Raw genomic sequence first — 9818 nt, forward strand, 5'->3', positions numbered from 1 at the left:
TACAAGTGTGGGAAATTTTGTAGATTCAGTGCAGCAATTTGATATGAAGCCTGGGTGTCTCTACTACTCTAAAATTGATGAAAAACTACAATGGGTTATTGATGACATCAGCATAGCTACTGAGTGAAGAGCAGGGATTCTGGACACATGGTCGCTGGGGCTGGCTCTTTCTGCAGCTGTGGTTGAGCCTCAGGACACTGGTCATCATACTGGATCCACAGACACAGCTCCCTGTGATGTGGACTCCAGCGCCAGAGTGCACAGCCTCTGTGTGGCCCACTTTCTGCTCTCCCTGATCCACAGCAGGTGCAGGGGGTCCCCAACATTGGAGCAGGACCAGATCAGCTGGAAGGGCACACCCAACACTTTCCATTCAGTGATGACCTTGACTGCTGATGTTCAGTGCACTTCCCTCCTGAGTTCAGGCAGGGAGCCCCCCAGTAGTGTCCCAGGACCTAGAGGATGAGGAAGTCCCTGTAGGCTTCCCAGGTGCCTGCAGAAGCCCAGCCTGAGACACAGCTGAGCTGCAGTACATTCCTGAGTGCTGTGACGTTCACACAGGGACCACAGACTGTTCATGTTAAAGGGAAATAGAAATTGAGCGTAAAGTCTATCGAAAGTTTGTGTGGATCACCCACATGTAGCGTCAAAGGTTGGTTCAGTTCAGCACACTTGCTCCTTTTGACAGGCAAGAGATACTTAAATAGCTGATTTATAAAGACCAAGAACCCTGCCTCAGCTGACCTGGTCGAAAGGGAAAACTAAAATTGTCCTAAAGTCGGCAGTGCCCTGAGAGTGTTGTCCTGACCCAGAGTGGACAACACTCACGTTGTACCCAGATAGACCCACATCTCTGATCCTGGAAAGCACTGAACCTGAATTGCTTCATATAGGACTTCTCCTGTCACATCAAACTTCTGTATGTCAGGAATTCAGTAGCAGGGACAGAATCATAAAAGAAGAATTCTTCCCTCAAAACTGTTACAGGAGAGGAAACCCCATCCCTGCAGGAAACCAGGGCTTCATCTACCTCTGCACCTGTGCAGGACCAGAATCTGCGCTCAGTGAGTCTTGTGCGCTCCCTGGTGGAGCCGTGCGTCCCAGCAGGGAGGTTTCTGTCTGGGCTCAGCCTGAGGCCCCTTGCTGTGTCTCTGACACAGAAATAGGTGGCCGTGTCCGAGGCTGTCAGACTGGTCATTTTCAGATCCACCGTGCTCGAGGTTTTGGAGATGGTGAATCGACCATTCACCCAGCTCGCGTAGTATGCGCTACCACCAGTATAAATGATCCCGATGTATTCCAGCCCCTCCCCTGGAGCCTGGCGGACCCAGATCATTGCATATCTACTGAGGGAGAATCCAGAGACTGTGCATGTGAGTGCGGGGATCCCCAGGCAGGACTTGGCCTGCCCAGGATTCCTCCAGCTGTTCCTGACACTGGAACCTGCAAACACAGACATCCTGGTCAGGACACTGTCACTCACACTCTCTGTGTCTCTCACTCACGTCCTCTCCCAGACTCAGTTCCCCGCGTTCCCCATCATTACCTTTGAGCACAGCGACCAGGAGAAGCCAGCGCAGCCCAGTCTCCATGGTGAGCAACTGTGTTGAGTGTGATCACTGAGTGGACACCTGGGAGTCCTGGGGCTGGAGCTCCTGTGCCAGAGCTGCAAGGTGAGGGCTGGGCTGGTTTTCATCGGCAGAGGGAGGCCCTATTTTCGTGTGCTGCCCCTATATAGCAGGCATGGGGTCAGACGCCTCAGACAAGACTGTGCCCAGACTGATGAGAGTGTCCCAGGGCAGTCTGTCAGTGCACACTTATGGGATGAGTGATGAATTGTGTGCTCTCATTGCACACTGAACCCTGTCTTGGTCCTTTTATGTGAGTGGACCTACAACATGCTTTCATGGGTTCCCGTATGTCTTGGTACATTCAACATTACAGGAGAAATCATCAGTACAGTGTGGATGTGTCCCCAGCTCCAGTGTGGTAAGAGGAGTCCCCAGCACCTTGATCCGTGCCCCTCACCACAGGACTCAGCTCTGCCCCAGTCCACCCTCAGCACTCACGGGGGCTTCCTGGTGAGGTCTGCAGAACTCCCTGCCAGCATCAGAACAAGGAGCACTTTTGCTGGATTCCATTTTTGACAGAGAGATGCACAGGGGACCAGGTTCCACCCAGGTGCATCTGAGTGTGGTGTTCCACTTGCCAGTGTCTGCCTGTCTGCTCTTCACATTTCTTTGCTGGGCAATTTTGCTTCCATGGGCAATGCTGTTGAGCTGTGATAGATACAGAGGCAGCCCCAAATGTTGAAAGTGTGCTTGTGGTGAATGCGACTCAGCTGTGCCTCTCTCACTCCTCATCACACCTATGCCAAGAGCAAATATCACATCCCACGGTGCTGCCCACTGCCCCTGTGTCACCCAGCCCCGGCCCACCTCCTCCCGTCACTTTAAGGCCTGAAACCCTTTGGGCTCCTTCACAACAGATTCATCAAGTTCAGCCCTGTGCAACATGCAGGTTTTGTGGCAGAAGTCGGTGGCCCTGATTATTCGGGTTCTGTGGGGCCCAAGTGAATGCGTTTTTCTTAGTTTTTAACTAAAATATCTGAAAATCTTAAAAGAATGAAACTGAGAGTAAAGCAGAGTAAGAAAATGATATTTTGCACAAATATGCAGTACATTAGTCTTAACTGTGTCATCACATTTCATGGAAATAATAAATTGAAAGTTGCACTGTTTAAGATGCGCACACCCCCCAGGGAAGTGCCAGGGTCTCATATGTAGCTGTGGGTCCCAGTACCAGATTCCTGCTCCTGCAGCCCCAGGACCCAGAAGTTTATGGGAGGATTTTTGGGCGCTGTCACTCTAGTGGATGCACCTGATTGTTTAACTGAGACCAGGCTAGACTGGGTAGCAGACCTGGCCACAGCAACATTTGGGAAAGCACAGTGTCGGAACATCTATTTTTCTCTTGTTCTCCTTTCTGATTCATGTGTGATAACTCAAATTTAAAACTTAAGTTATTGAAGGGTCTTTTTTTTTTTTTTTGGACAGGCAGAGTTAGAGAGAGAGAGAGACAGAGAGAAAGGTCTTCCTTCCATTGGTTTATCCCCCAAATGGCCACCTCTACTGGTGGGCAATGGCCGGCGTGCTGTGCCAATTCGAAGCCGGAAGCAAAGTGCTTCTTCCTGGTCTCCCATGAGGGTGCAGGGCCCAAGCACTTGGGCCATCGTCCACTGCCTTCCCGGGTAACAGCAGAGAGCTGGACTGGAAGAGGAGCAACCTGGACAGAATCCGGTGCCATAACTGGGACTAGAACCCGGAGTGCCGGTGCAGCAGGCAGAGGATAGGCCTAGTGAGCCACGGCGCCAGCCTGAAGGATCTTTCTAAGGGTTGTATTCCCTTCAATGCAGGCAGCAACCCTCATGGCCTTGTCCCCTCCCTAGAGCCCCTCTCAATGGGATCACTGGGTGATGAGGTCCCCACATACATGATGGGAGGCTCCGTGCATCAAGTATGGAGGGTAAGTTCCACCTAACATGCAGCCTTCAGCAGCTCAGTTGGAGCGACCACACACACACACCAAGCAGTGCTGGCTCTGCTCACAGCTCTGCAGGAACAGCATCCTCAGCCTCAATACCCCAGACCCTGCTCCTCTGTGTCCACTGAGTAAGAAAGTGATTCACCTGCAGGAGGAAACCATCATGACCCATGTCCTGGTGAAATCCTGTAGAAAATGTTCGTGAGCAGAGTCCACCCCAGACACTGTGCCAGCACTGATCCCCCAAGACACAGAAGTCTGCATCTTCAGGGGATGGATCCACCCCCAAAGCTGAGGACTGGGGAGGAGAAGCATGACACATGGGGAAGTGACAGTCGGGGACAGGGTCCAGCAGCAGAGGGAGAGGACCTGGTGGAGGGGTGGGCTCTGCTGTGCAGGAAGGTAATGACAGGGGGAAGGGCCACACAGCTGGGGCCCCAGTACCTGCAGGAGAGCACTGAGTCAGGAGGTCTGATCAGGTCTCCTTGCCCCCTTGCATCCTCCACACTAACCACCACTGAGTAAAACTAGCACAGGTGCCTGGGAGACGTGGAATGACATCGTTTCTGGGGAGTGCATCCAGTGAGGACTCCACGCCATGAGTGGATTCAATGTCAGGGCCTCATGGAGGAAGCTGAGGTCTCCAGTGCACCTATCAGGGGCACACGGAATTCTGGGAGCAGCCTGTGGGGGTGGGTGTGGTTTGTCCTCACAGCATCAGTGCTGAGCATGGCCCCAACGTGATAGCACTGGCAGGGGATGCACGGTCTGCATGTTTACAGAAATAGATTGTTCACTTCTGGGGAATCTGCTATGGAGGAGATCACAGTAGATCTCCTGGGTCCCCAGCTTCAGCACAGAGCACAGTGCTGCTGGAGTCAGCCCTGGTCTCGTCTGACGTCCTGTGTGGGGATGGGGTCCCTCACATCCGTGTTCACAATATTAGGATGCCTGATGGCACAACATTCTCACTGTCTGATCCTGGACTTCCAGCCTCTACAGCTGTGAGCTCAAGAAACCTTTTTGCTCCATACATCCCCCTATGGGGTACTGCATGATGGATGGCTTTGCCCTGATGGCTAGTGATCCGGAACATTTTTTCATGTGTCTGTTGGCCATTTGGACTTCCTCTTTTGAAAAATGTCTGAGTTATTGGCCCATCTCTTAACTCAGTTGTTTTTGTTGTTTGGGATTTCTTAATCTCTTTGTAGATTCTGGTTATTAATCCCTATCAGTGGCATAGCTTCAAATATTTTGCACATTCTCTCAGATACCTCTCAATTACCTGGGTGTTTCTTTTGCCATACAGAGACTTCTCAATTTGATATAATCCCATTTATTAATTTTGTCTTTGACTGCCTATGTCTCAGGTCTTTTCCAAAAATTCTATTCCTGTGCCAGTGTCTTGCAGGGTTTCCTAAATGTTCTCTAATAACTGGATGGTGTAGGGTCATAAATTAAATCTTTAATCATTCTTGCGTGGATTTTCGTGTAAGGTGTAACATAGGGCTCTTGCTTCTTACTTCCATAATATATAATAATTTAAAAAGTGAAAAGGAATCTGAAGATTACCTGTAAATTGGAATGATGTAGTCATGGATTTGAGGGAATTACCTTGTTAAAATAGCCAAGCTACAATGTGATTTGCAGATTCAATGCATTTCCTGTGAAACAGCCTGACATTCTTCACAGGACCAGGAAGCAACTTCAAGAATTATCATGAAAAAACAGGGTTCATGATGGCTGAATGGTCTTGAGGAAAGCTAGCAAAGCAGGAGGCTCCATCACATCTGAGCTGAAATCAAGCCTGGTGTTGGGATAACATAGACACCCAGAGCCCTGGGACAGGACAGAACCTAGAAATAAGGAACACGTTCTGAGAATGTGAGTTCTGAGAATGCACGGTGAAAAAGCACAGGATGGGGATGGGTTTCCTGTCATTACCTGGGGTTGGGGACACCTGAATGCACCTGAAAATAATTCAGTTATGTGGTCATCTCACACCAGATGTAGAACAGAGTGAACTTGAGGAATGCCTTACAGGCAAGACCTGAGACAGTACAGTTCTAGAAGAAAACACTGGACAAAAGCAAGCTGACATTGGTTTGGGAAATGGTATTTTGATAATCTCCAATGTACAGGCAACCAAGCAAAAATAGGCAAAAGATAATGGACCCAACTACAGAGCTCCTGTGTAACAAAGGGAGTGATCAAAGAACCAAAGACAACCACAGATGGGGAGAAAGCATTTTCAGGTCACACATGGGTTGTCCAACATTTGGCCCCACAGGTTAAGCTGCCATCCCTATGCAGCATCACTCAGCAGCATGGGTTCAGACCCTGCTTGCTGCACTTCAAATCCAGCTCCCTGCTCATGGACCAGGGAACTCTGTCAACGATGACTCAAGTGTGTGTCCCCTTCAAGCCTCGTGGGAAACTGGAGGAAGTTCCAGGCTCCTGGCTACAGTCTTGCCCTTCCCCAGCCTTTGCAGCCATTCAGGAAGGAAACCAGTGGATGGAAGCTTCTCTCTCCCTCTGTTGGTCTCTTCCTCTCTTGCCATAACACTGCCTTTCAAATCAAATAGATAGATTTTTAAAATAAATGAAAGATAACTATATAAATGGTTAGGAGCCTAGATCCAAATGTTGAATGAACTCATGGAACTGAATCACAGGGGAAGCAACCAATTGTTCAAATGCAGTGACTGACAACATGGGTGACAGGAGCAGCATTGAAGTTAGCCTGTGGGATTCCTGCCTCCCACATCAGGATGCTTAGGTTTATGTCCCAGTTTAGGTCGCAATTTCAGATTCCTGCCAATGTGCACTCTGGGAGGCAGTACGAGAAGTCTGAGTTAATCCCATGTGTGAGACCTGGACTGAATTCCATGCACCTGGCTATGGTCTTACCAAATGCCAGCTTTTATGGGCATCTGGGAAGTGCTCCAGGATTCAGTAGATCACTGTTGTCAGTCTCTGTCTCTTTTTCTTTTTGGACAAATGCAAGTTTTAAAAGAGGTAAAAGTATATCTGTAATTTTTTAAAGAAAATATGTAAAGGCAAACATGCAAGAATGCTTTAAATCTGGGATCATCATGCACGTACATGTTGGAGAAACAATGAGATATCCCATCCCTTCGTTAGACTGAGTATCACCAGACATACCAGAGCTGACACATGTTGTGCAGGAAGAGAGAGAAGATAACCTGGTAAAGGCTGGAGTCAGGTAAATTAGGAAAGCTTTCATGGAAAACATCAGAAGCTGAGAAATAGAATTATCACAGGATCCTCCAACACCATTCCTGGTAGAAGGAATATGAAATCCCAGGGAGGAGACCACGTGATGTGCAGTCACTGTGGCAAACAGCTCTGCAGTCCCATGTTCAATTAAAGCAGCGTCATTCTCAAGAGGTCACACATATAATCCAGTGAATTTAGCATTGAAGAAGGAATGGATAATGGGACAAATGGACAGAGTTATATTTTAACAGGAAGTTTATATGGCAGTAAAGAGGAAGAAATTCTGGTATCTTGGATAACATGGATGATCCTGGAGAATTATATCCCAGGATAATATGTCAGGGTAAGTACACTCTGCTAAAATATCCAGGCCAAGAAGCCAAATAATATGTGATGCTACGTACATGGGATAAAAAGGATTAACTAACAAGCCAGAAATTCAATGGTGAAGACCAACGTCTGTGCTTGGGACGAACAGAGGAGACGATGGAGCAAGGTCAGAGTTTCAATCCCACAGGATCCACATGTTGAGGGATCTACTGTGCAGCATGGTGACAGCAGTGAAGGGAATACAGTGTCTGCAGAATTCCAAGACATCAGACAAAAGATATTCTACCAGGAAAAATGTGGGTTTTGTGATAAACATGTCAATATGTCTGACTTCATTATTCCATTCAGTATACATTCATTTATTCAACACATATCGTTGTACTTCATATTTTATATTAAATATTACTATTAAACATTTATGACAATGAAATGGGCAAAATGGGAAATCATGAAGATTCAGATCTCTGAATACTGGTGTTGTGTTTGCCAATGTTTTATGGAGATGATTAATGAAGGCAGTGCACTCAAGGCTTGGCAGCTGGAACCCAGGAGCATGGAACTGCATCAGTGTTCCCACCTTGGTGATGGGGCCTCCTAACACATCCATCATCTCCTGTCTTCCAGGGTGCATTGTCAGTACAAGTGTGGGAAATGTGTAAATGGGCTCCATCCAGCACTGTGATATGCAGGATGGATGTCTCCCTCTCTAAAACTGATCTAAGACTGCAAATGGATTGATGACGCCAGTCAGTACAGACATGGAGTGAAGAGCAGGGACACTGGACACATGGTCTCTGCGACTGGCTCTTCCTGCAGCTGTGATCCAGCCTCAGGACACTGGGCATCATGATGGAGCCACAGACACAGCTCCCCGTGATGTGGACTCAAGCCCCAGAGTGCAAAGCCACTGTGTGTCCCACTTTCTGCTCTCCCTGAACCACAGCAGGTGCAGGGGGTCCCACGACACTGGAGTAGAACCAGATCAGTTGGAAGTGCACACCCAACACTTTCCATTCAGTTATGACCTTGACTGCTGATGTCCAGGGCATTTCCCATCGGAGTTCTGGCCATGAGCCCCCCAGTAGTGTCCCAGGACCTAGAGGATGAGGAAGTCCCTGTAGGCTTCCCAGGTAGCTGCAGAAGCTCTGCCTGAGACACACCTGAGCTGCAGTACATCCCTGAGTGCTGTGACGTTTACACAGGGACCACAGACTGTTCCAGGATTAAAGGGAAATGCAGGTCAGGTTAAAGTCTGCAGAAAGTGAGTGTGGATCACACACACGTAAAGTCAAAGGTTGGTTCAGTGCACACTTGCTGGTTGTGGCAGGAGAGGGATGAGTGGAATAGTTGCTGTTTAACAGATCAACGGCCCTGTCTCGGCTGTCCCTGGTTACACAGGGAAAACTGAAACTGTCCAAAGCTTTCAGTGCCCTGAGGGTGCTGTCGGGAGTCAGGTTGGAAGAGACTCAATAGTGTCCTCAATATTCCCACATCTCTGAACCTGGTGAGCAACAGTCGCTGTCCATGAACCAAATTGTTCATTTAGGACTTCTTCTTTTTACATCAGACTTTCTTCCCGTCATTGAAGTTGGGAGGGACAGAATCATATAAGTAGAATTCTTCCCTCAAAAGTGTTACAGGAGAGGAAATCCCCGTTCCTTGACTTAAACCAGGGCTTCATCTCCCTCTGCGCCTGTGCAGGACCAGAGTCTGGGCTCAGTGCATCTCGTGCGCCCCCTGGTGGAGGCGCGCGCCCCTGCAGGGAGGTTTGTGTCGGCTCACTGTGAGGGACCCTCACTGTGTCTCTGGCACAGAAATAGGTGGCCGTGTCCGCGGCAGTCAGACTGGTCATTTTCAGATCCACCGTGCTCGAGGTTTTGGAGATGGTGAATCGGCCTTTGGCCCAGCTCTTGTAGTATGCGCTACCACCATAACTAATGTATCCGATGTATTCCAGCCCCTTCCCTGGAGCCTGGCAGACCCAGCACATTCTGTAGCTACTGATGGAGAACCCAGAGGCTGTGCAGGTGAGTGTCAGGATTCCTCCAGGCGTGACTAGGCGTCCCCCGGACTCCTTCAGCTGCTCCTGACACTGGACACCTGCAAACACAGACGTCCTGGTCAGGACACTGTCACTCACACTCTCTGTGTCTCTCACTCACGTCCTCTCCCAGACTCAGTACCCAACGTTCTCCATCATTACCTTTGAGCACAGCGACCAGGAGAAGCCAGCGCAGCCCAGTCTCCATGGTGAGCGTCTGTGTTGAGTGCGATCACTGAGTGGACACCTGGGAGTGCTGGGGCTGGAGCTCCTGTGCCAGAGCTGCAGGGTGAGGGCTGGGCTGTTTTTCATGGGCAGAGGGAGGCCCTATCTGCATGTGCTGCCCCTATATAGCAGCCCTGAGGTCAGATGCCTCAGACAGGATAGGGCCTGGGGAAGAATTAGGTGACCTGGATGTGTAGGGTGATGACTATAATATGATTCAGATCATATGAATTTTTATGTTATCATAATTTCAAAAAGTTGAAGGCAATGACCTTGTTTCATTTTAATATGTGTTTACCCTCATATCCAGTGTTAGCAATATCATGTCCCTCATTTATTTAAGTAACCACTAGTTCCTTTCCTTATCATCTATATGAGAGACATTGGGACAGTGATAGAGAGCGAAGGGGTGAGAGAGACAGAAATGTAGAGATGGACA

General features: G+C 48.9%; 1 pseudogene; it reads right to left on the minus strand.

Annotated features, from left to right (window-relative positions):
• Positions 1-5277: 5277 nt before the first annotated feature.
• Positions 5278-9362, minus strand: LOC149120214 (immunoglobulin heavy variable 3-23 pseudogene; annotated as a pseudogene).
• Positions 9363-9818: the final 456 nt, after the last annotated feature.

The sequence above is a fragment of the Oryctolagus cuniculus genome, chromosome 20 (assembly GCF_051225735.1).
Source record: "Oryctolagus cuniculus isolate XC-2025 breed Fujian yellow rabbit chromosome 20, ASM5122573v1, whole genome shotgun sequence".
NCBI lineage: Eukaryota > Metazoa > Chordata > Mammalia > Lagomorpha > Leporidae > Oryctolagus > Oryctolagus cuniculus.